Raw genomic sequence first — 16,593 nt, forward strand, 5'->3', positions numbered from 1 at the left:
CATGTTGCTCATTCTAGAGTAGATCTTAACTGCTAGGCTAATGAGCCCACCCAGTGACAAGGAGCAAGTTTGAACCAATGAAATACTGAGGCAGTTTGGATGGTAATCCACCTTCCTAATTTTAGAGTAGATCTTAACTGCTAGACCAAAGAGCTCACCCAGTGACAAGAAGCAACTTTGAATCATATTTGTTGACTTTGGATAATGATAACTATTTATGTAACAAAAAGGTTGCATTTGGTTTTATCTTTGTGATGCTTACACTCTGTGGAGTTTGCTTTGTTCTAAATATATTTAAGAAAAATCATTTTCTTGAACATTGTAAAAGTTACTGTGTTGACATTTGAAAGTCCTTGTAGTTTTTCAATGCTATGCATTAAGTGGACCTCTTTTGTTCCTCATTGTTCAAGCTTGTATCACAACCTGTCTCTGTCTTGGTTTTTATTCTTGTTTTCAAACAATATAGAACAAACTCATCATTCTAGTCTACTAGTCTAACCTCAATCCCAAACTTCTTGACCCCAACAGTTAAAGTATGGTCGTCAGGGAACCAAGCAGGCTATGGTCTGTGGTGCCTGTTGGCTGAGATTATTGCTGCAGTTTGGGTGAGAGGAGAGCACCAGGGTTTGAGTCACTGACTGGAATCTGGATGAAGCTGTTCATGCATCAACCAATAACTGAGTTTGTGCTGGTGGAATTGGATTAGCAATGAAGGCGTACCATGGACCCCCAAAGTACTCCACAGCCATTGCTGTAGCTGAGAAGGCAACTGTAGCAACATGTAGTGGTCTTGCTGCAGGTATTGCTGCAGTTTGGGTGAGAGGAGAGCACCAGGGTTTACGTCTCTGACTGGAATCTAGATGAAGCTGTTCATGCATCAACCAATAACTGAGTTTGTGCTGGTGGAATTGGATTAGCAATGAAGGCGTACCATGGACCCCCAAAGTACTCCACAGCCATTGCTGTAGCTGAGAAGGCAACTGTAGCAACATGTAGTGGTCTTGCTGCAGGTATTGCTGCAGTTTGGGTGAGAGGAGAGCACCAGGGTTTACGTCTCTGACTGGAATCTGGATGAAGCTGTTCATGCATCAACCAATAACTGAGTTTGTGCTGCTGGAATTGGATTAGCAATGAAGGTGTACCATGGCCTCCAAAGCACTCCACAGCCATTGCTGTAGCTGAGAGGGCAACTGTAGTGGTCTTGCAGCAGGTATTGCTGCAGTTGCTGGTGTTGATGGCATGGCTGCTCAGAATGCCAATAAAACAACACAAGATGAGGATACTAAAGATGACAACCATGAAGCCTATCAACATGGTAGGGATTTACCTTTATACACTGATGTGTGTTAGCACTGTATACTCAGTACTTTACAGAGTTCTATGGAAAAAGGGCATATTACATGGGTGGGATTCGAACCCACAACCTGTGCAATTCTAGAGCAGTGACTTACCAACTAGACCACCGAGATAGCCCGATAGTTAATATGCTGAGTAAAAAGCCTGTGATTTATTTTCATAGATCCTATGTAAGCACTGAACATACGGTGCTGCTAACACACATCGGTTCATTAGGGTAAACAAAATAAAAGTTAATTAATATTCTTTATCCTCGATGCAAATTTACGTCTACGGTACAATATAATATTAAAGACATCAAATAAACCAATAACTAATGATGCACCATCCCTTCATGATATGTTTCTTGAATACTAGAGAATTGGAATGAATGTACTCTTCCAATAATCAATGTTCAAGTACGCGATAACTCTCAAATCAGATTCGCAGAATGGAGTGGTGATAAATTCCTATATTGCACGGCTAATATCACTACCATGCGTCTTGTGTGTTCTATGTCACGCGCCAAGTTTGCTTGAAGATAAATACGTTACCGTCTGCGTCTCATATCCAACTCGGCATTCGGCCTCGTTGGATATGTGACGCAGAAGCGCTAAATTTTTCCGTATTCCACTCGCACTTGTGTGATGTCTTATTATTGTACCATCCCCTTATGGCATGTTTCTTGAATACTACAGGAGTGGAATGATGTGCTCTTTCAATTATCAAAGATGAACAACCTCTCTAAGATATGTTTCTTGAAAACTAGAGGATTGGATGAATGTACTCTGAAAAAAAAAGAAAAAAACGTTTCATGAAATCGAGAAGATTTTACAACAACCCCCCTCCCATTAAAAACTGTGTTCATAATCAGTCTTAGATGTATGCTAACTCTGATGTATTATTGGAAAGGCGGGTTTAAACTGTCAATGAACAATTGAAGGGTATATAAGTAATTAAGTGTTGATTTGTTTACACACTAGGTACCAGTTGTTTGTGTAGCTGTTATAAAAAAGAACCTTTTTTTAGCCTGAGTGTTTTCTGACTTTACCTCTACCTTATTCCGAATCTAAAGAATATAGATCTTGACCCACTTTCATAAAGCCTGTAAGCCTAAACAGTTGCCAAGCACAAAAAAAGCTTGCTTCACAGAAAGTGGTTACCAGGCTAAACATAACGTTTTGTTGATGTAACTGGTGCCCCACTCGTGTCTTAGGCAGTGTTTTTAGCTTAACAGCTTTATGAAATTGAAAGGATTATGGCCAGGGCTTTGATTTAGGAATGGTTCTTGATTGGGCAATACTTACCAATAAGTTTCATATTAGACAATAAAGGACTCAACACTGGTGTTAATCACTGGTGTTAATGTTACCTTCAGGGCCCAACTCCACATAGCTGGTAAGCAGAAAATACTGCTTACAAAATTTGTTTTCTAAGCATAAGTTGAGTGGGGCAACAGTAATAATAAATAATAAAAAATAAGACTTGTAATGCGCACATATCCACCCTGCTGGGTGTTCAAGGCGCAGTCAGTGTAAACAATATTTATAATGTAATTTTGGCTGGTGACCTGTTTCGGCTAAGCAATACTTTTACGTGCTTAGCTAATTTTGTGGTGCCTTGCTCACTTTTGAATAAATTATACCTCAGTTTTAATGTCGCTGTTACTATTTTCTTCCACTATCTTTGGGGTAAAGGTTAAATCAATAAGCAATTCTATCATGACGCAACCATTTTATTTGTCTTTAATTCAAACCAGAGTAACCAATAACAAGGCAAACAAGACTTAATGAAATCAGCATAAGAACTGTCATTGTCACTGTGGGCGTCGGGGACCCGACTGTTGCAGCAAAGTCATTAATGTCATAAACATTCTCAGGTTGGTTTTAGTTTAAACAAAAGAAGTTTGTTCATTCAACATTTTTCTTTTATTTAACCTCGTTCGGTTTCTTTACAAACTTTACCGAAGTAGCAAGAAATTGTTGCTGTGCCGAGTTGATTGAATTAAAATAAATAAGAATTACACAAAGTTGTTTTTGTTTTCCCCTCGTGGTTATTTTCTGTTGACCAGTATCGGCAAGCCAATCCGTTTTTTTGTTCTTCCGGTTTTTTTTTTAATCTTTATTGTTGATTGTGTTTTACTTTTTAGTTACCATTTTATTAATCTTAGTTGTTATTACATCTCTATTGTTTGGCTGTTGAGTTATTGTTGTTTTTTGACTGGTTCTTGGTTTTGACGTTTCATTCGGTTTTGTTTCGGTCATTGGGGAGGAGTGGAGACGCATCTGGAAAAAAAAAAACGAAAAAGACAAAAAACTTCGTTGAGCATAGAGGGAGCAAAAAGTTTCAGTTGAATTTTAAAAACCTTTGAATATTTCGATTGTTCCAAGAGCACTAAATATAATTCATCACTACAACTTGACTACAGATTTAATTGTACGTTATTGATGACTTGTATACACAACTAAGTCAGCCTTCTTTGTGTGCTTTTATTCAAACGAGGACTTAGTCAAATCTGGAAAAATATCGTTTTTATACTACCACGATTTGATGTATACACTATGTTATTTAAATGAAACTTGTTATTCATCAACTAGAGAAATGGGTTTCAAAAGTCTTCAAATTAAATTATTACCTTAGCTACACGTCTATAGACTGGCCCCTTCTAAGTCATTTAGACCCTTTCCAAACACGCGCTTAGGGAACCAGACCCAACGTTCTATGGCCATTGTAAACACAACGTGCCTGCATCCTGTCTGTTAATTTTCGCACAGAATTCAAGGTTTTCTGAGCTGACGAAGTGTTAAACTGGGAGGATGAGAAATATGAACGTAACTTGCTTCAAACCAGATGATTATATCTCAGTGTGAGTCAAGGAAGGTCCATGGAAGAGAGCAATTGAAATACATCAGGTACGTGAATCAAATTCAATTTGTAGACATGTGCGCGCGCTCAATTAACAACAACATAAAAGGGCGCCCTCTGTTATTACTTATGTAGGTCCTTTCTGGAACCAAGGCTTGGGTTCCAACTCTAGCCCTCTTATTTAATGGAACCTGTACCAAATGTGCACGTTTTCTAACTTACCGAGAAAGCCAAGCTTTTAAATAGATGGAGATAGATAGAGTGTTTATCTATAAGTGTGCATCTTGGTAGCGCTAAAAACAAGTCAACGTCAGATGCTGGTATTGTTCAGAGTAAAGAAGTTTTGTCCTTATGACAGTTTCCTCGCTAAGCATGCAAAGGAACAGGAGGTAACTTTTTAGCTTAGTTGTGGTCTCTGACGTAACCAAGAAATTCCATTTAGAAGGGGGGGGGGGGCAAGCAGGGGCAAAGACATAATTCACGGGTTGGGGCTTTGATGTGTTGAACCATTGATTTTGAGATGTGTTTGATCTCTTTTGGGGTGGGTGGGGCCAGGGTTCTGCTGCCGCCCTTACCTCCATTGCGCCGCGGGTGCTGGTTGTTAACATTTTTTGTAATGCTTGAAACTTGCCTCAGAAGACATTAGAGAATCAAATCCTAAAGCAAAAATTTAAATGCATTTTCGTCTAGACGTAATTGCATGGACAGCCCTTTTTGCTATATAAAACAATATTTTAATTGCAAGAAATAAAACCTTGTAAACAAATCAATATCCGGAAAAAGTTTACTTCCAAAATACATATTTTACTACAATTTAAATTACTCAACTTTAAAATCTTTTAAAAACTCTTGTCCATGAAGGAGTTTTTCTTCTCCAGTGTGGCTTTGTATTTTTGGTAAATAGATTGTTTTTTTTCTTAACTAAAAAAAAATACTGTAACATCGAAAGGAAATTTGTCTTTTGCGGCGAGGCCGGCAGTCGAACTCGGACATTTCGTCTGAAGTGTGATAATCACTGCACCTTTACTCACTGAGCTAGTGTGGTAGTGCTTTTATTAGAGTATTATTGAAGTCTCTTATGGTCTGTTGTTCACGTCCCAGTGATCAAACGACCCTCCCATAATGCACCTGGATATATTTGCCTTTATCAGATTAAAAACCGGGTCTGGCAAGCACCAACGTGCTAGGGCGATTCGTTAGGCGCTGGTACTGTCTCTGAATTCCGAATCGGTATGAGCCACCGGTTCCGAGTTCGATCCCGGCCCCTCGCAATAATACGAAACAAGGCATTAATTACTGGGAAAGACACCAGTATGGTTTGGGAGCCGCTTTGTTTACCCTGAGCGAGGGGGGCAAGGACTGCTAGGGTTGAGAGATAGGGAAGGATATACTGTGAAGTCGGTTGTCATACCAGAAGGGTGCTATATGGAAGCCGGTAAGGGCCTCTGTTAGTGGTTTATGTGTTGCGCGGACCATAAACTGCAATGGGGGAATAACCCGAATCGCGGCTCCTGAATACCTGACAAATCGCAGAGTAACTTTTTGTTTTTTATTTTGATAATATTTTTCTATTCCGTGTTGTATGTTTTATTTAATTAGAAAGATCGACGGCTAAGAGAGGCACAGTCCCAAACATACATCAATTGACGGGGAAGATATAAAAACAAATTAAATAATAATTATCTCGTCGCGACAATTTATTTTTAATGTTTGTTTGGGTATGTTTGGTGTAAAAAAAAAAAACAATTAGGCGTTTACCACCTCAAGCAATTATCGAACAAACAGATGTTTAAAGACCTTTTGTAATCCTTTGTTGTTTTTGGACTGTTTTAAAGTTTGAATCATATAGTATAAAACAGAACTCGGGTAAGTACTGAGTGAGTATACAGTGCTAACACACACCGATTGGGTAAAAAACCAAATTAATATTCTTTATCCTCGATGCAAACTTAACTTATATTAAATTGTTTGCAGTACCCGCTGCTAAAACATTGGATTCGAAATGCCTCCAACTAACGGGCAATGTCGGTGGTCTACTTGGTAAGACACTGCGCTAGGATGTCAAAGATCGTGGGTTCGAATCCCAGCCGAGTAATATGTTTTTTTTTTTTTATTTTTTTTTTTTTATACAGAACTTGGGTTTGTACTAAGTATTGTTTACAGTGCTAACACACATCGGTGTATATGGGTAAAAACCAAAAATAGTTAATATTTGTTATCCCCGATGCAAATTTAACTTCTATTATATATTATAGGGTTGTACAAAATATGTGAACACTTTATTTCATCATGGGTTTTTCTTTCGAGATATTCTCGAAACTCTGGTGCAAATAATTTCCACTCAAGAAGAATAATCCTTTTAGGAATACACAATCTGAGAAGCGTTTTTAACTCATAGGGAGAAAAATTGATAATTTGTTCCATTTGCAGTACTTTGAAGTAAAACTACTCTGAAATGCATTACATACTACCCAAATCTGCTTTACTTCTCTTTATACCACGTAAGTTTTCATGCAAGCATTTTATTAGCATAATACTTACATCCTGTTTTCTATACTTTCCACCCAGGTTTAATTAAAAAGGAGAACCGTTCTTTTTATAACTTAGAAGTCTCCCGAAAAATCCGATAAATCTACTCTGCGGTAGTATAACAATAGCAAAGCAGTTCTCTAAAAGAACAAACTCCATCTGGTGTGTAGATACACACATGATGTTACAGCAAACCAAATTGATACCTCATCACCATGCAATGCCTCAAATCATATATTTTATTTGTTCATTATTATATTTCCAACAAACGTATACTCAGCAAGGAATATTTATTTTAGCATTTCCGTAATGAGCAGAAACTATTTGACTATGATCTCCAAATTCATAACAACGTTACCAACCTACCCCCCTCTCTTTGGTCGCGAGTTTTTACGAGCTAAAAATGCTGTCCCAAACAAATGTCAAAACCTTCTCATCATGGGGAATCTGGCATCCTAGACTGTAGCCGGCAAAAACTTAAACCAAGGATTGACAACACTACAACATGTAAGGACTGAATCTGTCTATGTCCCAGCTAGATACCCTGTATAACATAGTAAAAATGAGACCGTTAAGTTGGCATAGCGCCCTCAATTTGCTCTGTTTTCCTCGATTTATGTATTGTTCTTTTCAGTCGTAGGGAGTCATAGAGTTGTAGGAGTCCTACAATGACCAATGTGATGTTGAATTGAAATTCTGGAATTCTATATTATTTAATTATTCACAGTTTCTATTCTGCACTGTTGCCAGTCCAAACAAGCTTCACACAAATAATTGCCAGTAAATTAAACAAAGTTTCTATTGGAGAAGATGCTATTAGGCAAACCAATTAGCTTTGCACACCGTTACGTGCAACGACGGGCCGAGCACAAAACAAACCATTTACTTAGTCTCGTAATAAACACAGTTAGAACTATATTTCTGGAAAGGAAGAATATTCCGGAGTTAGTAACATGATACCTTACCGGTGGCTGACGTTGCCAGTAATGGGTTAACACAGACTGACCAATGTTCACTCGATGTAATGTGTTTGTGCACGGAAAGTAGCCTATGGTTTTTACATTGCCCTCATTGTAATGATTTTGCTGCCAATACTTTTAAGATAAATCTCCCGAAGAAGTTGCAAATCCCTATATTTACACCCTCAAATTAGTTATTAGAAGGAGAAGCTGTCAGGTACGAGTCGGTCAACTTTGCGATCTCCCTTATACCAGCCCGACTTCTCGCCGTACACAACGCAAAAACCACGGCGCTCGGACTCGCTCAAACCTGAGTAATTTCAAAATCTAACCATACTCTCATAAAAAAACGTGTTTTGTGGGAGAATACGGAAATATCAAACAGCTAATGTAACTTAAATCATTGTCACAAAAAACAAACAAACAAAAAATCATTGACTATGACCACCAAAATCCAAACTACGTTACACCCCCCCCCCCCTTGTCTTTTACGGGCTAAAACGGTGTCCCAAACCAATGTTGTCAAAACCTTCGCATCAGTTCAATGCTTATTTTAGCACTATATTACATGAGGAATCTGGCATCCTACACTGTAGCCGGCAAAAACTTAAACCAAGGATTGACAACACTACAACATGTAAGGACTAAATATGTCTATGTCCCAGCTAGATACCCTGTATAACGTTGTAAAAATGAGACCGTTAAGTTGGCATAGCGCCCTCAACTTGCTCTGTTTTCCTCGATTAATTCATTGTTCTTTTCAGTCGTAGGGAGTCATAGAGTTGTAGGACTCCTACAATGACCAATGCGATGTTGAATTGAAACTCTGTAAATCTATATTATTTAATTATTTACAGTTTCTATTCTGCACTGTTGCCAGTCCAAACAAGCTTCAAACAAATAATTGCCAGTAAATTAAACAAAGTTTATCTTGGAGAAGATGCTATTAGGCAAACCCATAAGCTTTGCACACCGTTACGTGCAACGACGGGCCGAGCAAAAAACAAACCATTTACTTAATCTCGTTATACACAAAATTAGAACTATATTTCTGGAAAGGAAGAATATTCCGGAGTTAGTAACATGATACCTTACCGGTGGCTGACTTGCCAGTAATGGGTAAACACAGATTGACCAGTTTTCGCTCGATGTCATGTGTTTGTGCACGGAAAGTAGCCTATGATATTACATTGCCCTCATTGTAATGATTTTGCTGCCAATACCTTTAACTTAAACCATGGGGTTGACAACACTTCAACATGTAAGGACTGAATCTGTCTATGTCCCCGTTAGATACCCTGTACAACGAAGTAAAAATGAGACCGTTAAGTTGACATAGCGCCCTCAATTTGCTCTGTTTTCCTCGCTGTATGTGTTGTTCTTTTCAGTCGTAGGGAGTCATAGAGTTGTAGGAGTCCTACAATGACTAATGTGATGTTGAATTGAAATTCTGTAATTCTATATTATTTAATTATTCACAGTTTATATTCTGCACTGTTGCCAGTCCAAACAAGCTTCACACAAATAATTGCCAGTAAATTAAGCAAAGTTTATATTGGAGAAGATGCTATTAGGCAAACCAATGAGCTTTGCACACGGTTACGTGCAACGACGGGCCGAGCACAAAACAACCCATTTACTTAGTCAGCAAATGTGATTTAAATCTTTGTCACAACAAACAAAACAAAAACTACTTGACTATGAAATTCTGGAATTCTATAATTATTCACAGTTTCTATTATGCGCTGTTTCCAGTCCAAACAATCTTCACACAAATAATTGCCAGTCAAAGTTTTTCTTGGAGAAGATGCTTTTAGGCAAACCAATGAGCTTTGCACACGGTTACGTGCAACGACGGGCCGAGCACAAAACAAACCATTTACTTAGTCTCGTTATACGCAAAATTAGGGGTAGGGGTGACCACCAAAATCGTACCTACACCTCCCCCCTCTTTTACGGGCTAAAACGCTGTCCCAAACAATGTTGTCAAAACCTTCTCATCAGTATAATGCTTATTTTAGCACTTTTATTACATGGGGAATCTGGCATCCTAAACTATAGCCGGCAAAAACTTAAACCATGGGGTTGACAACACTTCAACATGTAAGGACTGAATCTGTCTATGTCCCAGCTAGATACCCTGTATAACGTAGTAAAAATGAGACCGTTAAGTTGGCATAGCGCCCTCACTTTGCTCTGTTTTTCTCGATTTATTTATTGTTTTCTTCAGTCGTAGGGAGTCATAAACTTTTAGGAGTTCTACAACGACCAATTTGATGTTGATATGAAATCATATATTTGTTAATTATTTGCGGTTTTTATTGTGTAGCCTACTGTTGCCAGTCCAAACAAGCTTTAATTTATTATTTTTAGGAACTTTAACCAAGTTGACTTTGTACATGATGCTATAGGTAGCGCTGTGTAGCCTTGTCCAAGGCTCTTCACGCTAGCACCGGCCCGCTCTGAATTCACGAACTGCATAGATACTTTACTGCACGGTACATAACATTACTTGATACCGTGGGGTCGAAGCGTGTCTTTTCGATGTTTTTGAACCGCGTACAACCGAACAACTCTCGTTGTACAAGGTTGAAACCTCGAAAAACCATGCTTCGACCCCACGGTATCAGGTACTGTTATGTACCGTGCAGTATAGTATCTATGCAGTTCGTGAATTCAGAGCGGGCCGGTGCTAGCGTGAAGAGCCTTGGACAAGGCTATGCTAATAGGGCAATCGCAACAAGCTGTGAACACACATTTGGTAGGCCTACATTTAGTTGCAAATGTGACAGTATTCCGCAAGGACCAGTGTGATTTTCAAATATTTGTTAACGTTTTTGGGATGCATGTCCAGACGCCAAGTTCCCAAAACCAACTTAATATAACTTTTTAATATAACACAAATGTTGTAATAACCTCACAATGAAGTGTTTTACCACCACCGGGGGGGGGGGGGGGGGGGGGGGGGCTAGGGGTGCATAACAACTCCGCAGTTAGCGGAATCGTGAAATTAGACCATGTGTTTTATATCCATCGCTAAGCTTGCTTCGCGAATTAACAACCCTGGCTTACAATCTAAAATGTATCATTTCGTTCTTGTAATTTTTTAATTTTCAAAAAGTCCTGATTGAGATACGTATCATCTTGAAGCGACTAAGTTTCCCATCGGACATACCGACCTTCCAGGCCCCTTGCTCACGGTCAAGGAAATACTGTCGCTTTTTGAGATTTTCGGGGCAGTAAATCTAAGATGTCTCGACTAGATAGGCGTACTTTTTTGGGACCGTTAAACTGACATAGCTCCCTCACCGGGCTAAGTCATGACCCATTGTTCTTGTCGGGGCTTTTTGTTCAAGAAGTTGATGGAGTCCCATGAGGTCCAATGTGATTTTGACTTTAAATTAAATCTCATTCCAAGGGAAATCCTTAGCTTGGCATCCATTGTTTGTTTCCCTCTCAGCCTCGATATGAAGGTGCTGAGACAGAGTGCATTGTTGTTTATCAGAAGTAAATGAAGAAATGGGAAATTTTCTGTAATGTGAAATGGAATATACGCCGACTGTATACGTGTGTGTACTTCTGAAGGATTTTAACTTGTATTTGAAAAACTTATTGCTCACGCCTTAGAAGAAAACAAAACAAATAAAAGTTTTCAATAATTTTGCTCCTTAGCAAATTAATACTGGGCGACCCTCCATACTCTTATTCGTTTTACCAAGATGTAAACTCATGTGGTAGGCCAACTACTTTGATGTTCTTCTGTAATGTGATGTTCCCTGGATATACCTTTCTTGGTTTTCCCTCTTACTAGGTTGCAATACAACAAATATTCTAACAAGATCACTCATTTACAGAGTGTAAAACAATCCAAATTTAAGGTTAAATTTGGAGAATTTAATGCTAGTATTACTTCAAAAACATAGCACTCGGAAGGTTAGAAACTACTAGTGCCACAATTTTCTCTACTCTGAAACCAATTGTAATCAAACCGAGGCAGAAAGGGAAATTGGTCTGGTCCCTTAGTTCTAACTTCAAAATCCGTATATGTTATTGTTATTGCAGTCTTGATCACGGGACGACAAAGAAAGATGGAAGGTGCTCCGGTTATGGCTCAGTGGAGATTGGTTGCTGTTGATACTTATCATGTGGTAAGTCAAACAAGATTTTTTTGTTTTACAATATGAAATTCTAAAATAATTATATATCTATAGTCAACTGCTGAATGGTTTGGAAAACAACTGCGTGGCGTGTTTTTTCCTTAGTGACAATCACTTTCCAAGTGCGTTTAGGGACTGTGACAAATTAGTAGCCGTATGGCTATGTATAGACTTTAGAATCCCACTTTGAATCTTATTATTCTATGCAATGAAAGTTATATAATACTAGAATGGATGTTTCAGTTTGCATTGTTCTGATGTAGCAGTCAGTCTGTACTATTCTGAAATCGTACAGCAAGCTATGGGTTAGCCCAGTATGCTTGCGTTCATTGTGAATAGCATCCAGTGCCAATTGTATTTTAACAATGGTCTGTCTGCCAATACTGCCAGCTCTACATTACTTCCAATATAGCTATGCCAACCACTGCTAGTACCATAAAGGGTTCTTAGGCTGGCTCAGGTGTTTTGACCCTTAACCTCAAAAGAGCAAATAAGTGTATCCAAACTTATATGGAAGGAATAATGCCTGCCCCCCCCCCCCTTTCGTTCAAAAAAAAAACCCACAATTTATTTAAAACAATGCTTTAAAGCTTGAATTACGTTTTAATATAACTTGTTGTCAAAGTATTTTCCTGGCGTTAAATAAATGCATCCAAACCTATATGAAAGGGATATTGCCTGGCTCTTTTCTTGTTAAGTATTTGACACTTGCATTTGCTGCGAGGGACCGTGTTCACATATAGGGACCGTACCAAACTTTGTTGGATATGATTAACGGTTGCTGAACTTAGCATTGTACTGGTCTGCTCTGTTATATAACACTGCAAAGGTTGGTTTCAGTTGGCGTTGTTTTTTAACAATGGTTTGGTTGCCAGTTCCTTTGTAACTAGTCTTTGTTTCCTATAGATATGTAGATCACTGCCAGTAGTACGAAAAGGCACTTTGGCAGGCTTGGATATAATAACACAGAAAAAGAAGAAACCAGTGTCCACTGATAAAATCTTTGAAAGTTAATTTCATAATAAACATTGAATTGTACTCTCAAGCTTGTTTTTTTCCTAATAAATCACTTATAAATTAAAACAGTTTTTAAAAGCTTGAATTTAATTTTGCAATATATTTGTTTGTCTTGTTTTTTTTTCTCCCATGAAATAAGTGATATCCGAACTTATATGGATGGAAGGAATAATGCCTGCCCCCACCCTTTTCGTTCATAAAAAAAACCCATTAGTTTAAAACAATGCTTAAAAGTTTGATATACGTATCAGTATATTTTGTTGTCATAGTAATTTCTGCGTTGAAATAAATGTATCCAAACCTATAAGAAGGGATATTGCCTGGCCCTTTTCTTGTTAAGTATTTGACACTTGCATTTGCTGTGAGGGACCGTGTTCACATATAGGGACCGTACCAAACTTTGTTGGATATGATTAAAGGTTGCCTGAACTTAGCATTGTACTGGTCTGGTCTGTTATATAACACTACAAAGGTTGGTTTCAGTTGGCGTGGTTTTTTAACAATGGTGTGGTTGCCAGTTCCTTGTAGCTAGTCTTTGCTTCCTATAGATATGTAGATCACTGCCAGTAGTACAAAAAGACACTTTGGCAGGCTTGGATATATTATATAATAACACAGAAAAAGGAAGAAACCAATGTCCACTGATAAACTCTTTGAAAATTAATTGCAGATTAAATGTTGAATTGTACTCATGAGCCTTTTTTTGCAAAAATCACTAACAAATTAAAACAAATCTGAAAAGCTTGAATTTAGTTTTGGAAATAAGTGTATCCAAACTTATATGAAAGGAAAAGTGCCTGCCTCTTTTTTTGTTCATGAAAAAACCCTTAAATTTAAAACAATGCTTAAAAGCTTGCGTTTAAATATAATTTGTTGTCATAGTGTTTTCCTGGCGTGGTATAAATATATCAAAACCTATATGAAAGTAAAAGGCCTGGCCCTTTTTGTTCAGTATTTGACACTTGCATTTGCTGCGAGGGACCGTGTTCACATAGGGACCGTTACAAACTTTTTGTGGATATGATTGAAGGTTGCCTGAACTTAGCATTGTACTGGTCTGGTCTGTTATATAACACTACAAAGGTTGGTTTCAGTTGGCGTGGTTTTTGAACAATGGTGTGGTTGCCAGTTCCTTTGTAACTCGTCTTTGCTTCCTATAGATATGTAGATCACTGCCAGTAGTACGAAAAGGCACTTTGGCAGGCTTGGATATAATAACACAGAAAAAGAAGAAACCAGTGTCCATTGATAAAATCTTTGAAAGTGAATTTCATAATAAACATTTAATTGTACTCTCAAGCTCGTTTTTTCCCCAATAAACCACTTATAAACTCTTTGAAAATTAGTTGCAGATTAAATATTGAATTGTACTCATGAGCCTTTCTTTGCAAAAATCACATATAAATTAAAACAAATCTTAAAAGCTTGAATTTAGTTTTGGAAATAAGTGTTTCCAAGCTTATATGGAAGGAAAAGTGCCTGTCTCTTTTTTTGTTCATGAAAAAAAACTTAAATTTAAAACAATGCTTAAAAGCTTGAATAACGTTTAAATATAATTTGTTGTCATAGTATATTCCTGGCGTGAAATAAATGAATCTAAACCTATGAAAGGGATATTGCCTGGCCCTTTTTTGTTTAGTATTTGACACTTTCATTTGCTCCGAGGGACCGTGTTCACATAGGGACCGTAACAACTTTTTTGTGGATATAAAATGATTAAAGGTTGCCTGAACTTAGCATTGTACTGGTCTGATCTGTTACATAACACTACAAAGGTTGGTTTCAGTTGGCGTGGTTTTTAGACAATGGTGTGGTTGCCAGTTCCTTGTAGCTAGTCTTTGCTTCTTTTAGATATTTATATCACTGCCAGTAGTACGAAAAGGCACTTTGGCAGGCTTGGATATATATAATAACACAGAAAAAGGAAGAAACCAATGTCCACTGATAAACTCTTTGAAAATTAATTTCAGATTAAATGTTGAGTTGTACTCATGAGCCTTTTTTTTGCAAAAATGACTAATAAATTAAAACAAATCTGAAAAGCTTGATTTTAGTTTTGGAAATAAGTGTATCCAAACTAATACAAAAGGAAGAGTGCCTGCCTCTTTTTTGTTCATAAAAACCCCCCATTAATTTAAAACAATGCTTAAAAGCTTGAATTACGTTTAAATATAATTTGCTGTCATAGTTTTTCCCTGGCGTGAAATAAATGTATCCAAACCTATATGAAAGGGATATTGAACCCTCAAAACACCATAGTTTGCAAAAGGGCATCTTCTATGCATGCATCTATGTGAAACCATAGCTAGCAGGAACACGTACAGAGATTCAGTCTTGATGGATCTAACATTACAATTTGACAAGCAGACCGTTGTTTAGCGAAGAATGCTACGATTCGGAATTATATTGATTGAGTAACGCATAACCATGCCAACTGACACCACCCATTGTGGTATTATATAATTATCATAGCATCGAACTGTGCATGTTAAGGTGACTCAGGGAAATGCTGATAAGTTTCAGCAACCTTTAATCCTATGATTCCACAAAATGTTTGGTATTGTCCCTATGTGATGGACAGGATCCCCAACAGCAAAATACAAAGTGTAAATCACTGTACAAATCTAGTGCCAAGCCCTGAAATTCGTTCCAATGTCGGTTTCGATAAATTCATTTCAAGAGAGAATACATGTCATAACTATTCAAATATTATATTTATAGCTGTGAAAACGAATTGAATTTTTATCCATTTGATATAACTTTTTAACACACTTTTTGTGGGAATAATACGCAATGATATTTTTAAAGCTTGTTTTCTTCAAATAATTTTGTTGATGGTTTTCTTCCCCTTTTCTCTATAAACGAAAGTTGGTAAAATGTATCCCTTTTGCAGACCCACACCACCGACAGAACAAATTCCACTTAAATTTCAACTATGAATGTCTTCAATGATATGTTCGTTGATAAAACCTAAATACTTTTTATCAAAAACAAACTTATGGAAACTTATTATTGAATCTTTTTAAGAAGTATAAATATGTCTAGCGATTGTTTCTTTAGGATTTCCTGCATTATCCATACCGATGTTGGAAGGAAGTTTGCCTGACACTACGTTGTCCCTCATTGCTGTGAGGGACCGCGTTACGGATCGTAGCAAACTTGTGTGGAGGCGTAGAATTAAAGGTTTTCAGAAACTTCGTATGTCACAGGTCCCTTCACGAACCCACGTTCAATGCATGGCACATTTACGTCTACATAATTTATTATATAATAGATACAGACTACAATAAATAGACTACAATAAATGATCGAGTTGCTGCTTTTATGCAGTACTCAATCTACAGAACTCTAAATCTTGACTACAAAGAGCAATCATGGGTTAGCTTTGACCTGACGTGCCTTGGTTCACTGTTAATAGCATCAAACAACAAACTATTAAAGGAAATTCAACCACAATGCATCATATAGAGGTCTCTAAACAGACCGCTTGCCAATTGCAATGTTCATCTGAACCAGTGTAACCAATATCTCTACGTGTTCTTGTTTCCTCTAGCTCATCCATTGCATACAAAGATCAAGCTCTTTGCAGAAGTTTTTTTTCTTGGGTTCAGAAATTTCGTCTTCATTTTGTCAGCCCTTTTTGTCGGAGAAATCTCCTCCCGTATACTGAGCCTATTTCTCTTTTTCTGAAAGTCCAAACACAATTGTAAAATCACTTAAAATGATATTTT

At 37.6% G+C, this 16,593-nt stretch overlaps 1 protein-coding gene across 1 annotated transcript in view; it reads right to left on the minus strand.

Moving 5' to 3' along the window:
* LOC139949426 (uncharacterized) overlaps positions 1-16,593 on the minus strand; it is a 45,795-nt gene that overhangs the window by 8,512 nt on the left and 20,690 nt on the right. The window lies entirely within an intron of this gene.

This window comes from Asterias amurensis, chromosome 17 (genome assembly GCF_032118995.1).
Source record: "Asterias amurensis chromosome 17, ASM3211899v1".
In the NCBI taxonomy this organism is placed as follows: domain Eukaryota; kingdom Metazoa; phylum Echinodermata; class Asteroidea; order Forcipulatida; family Asteriidae; genus Asterias; species Asterias amurensis.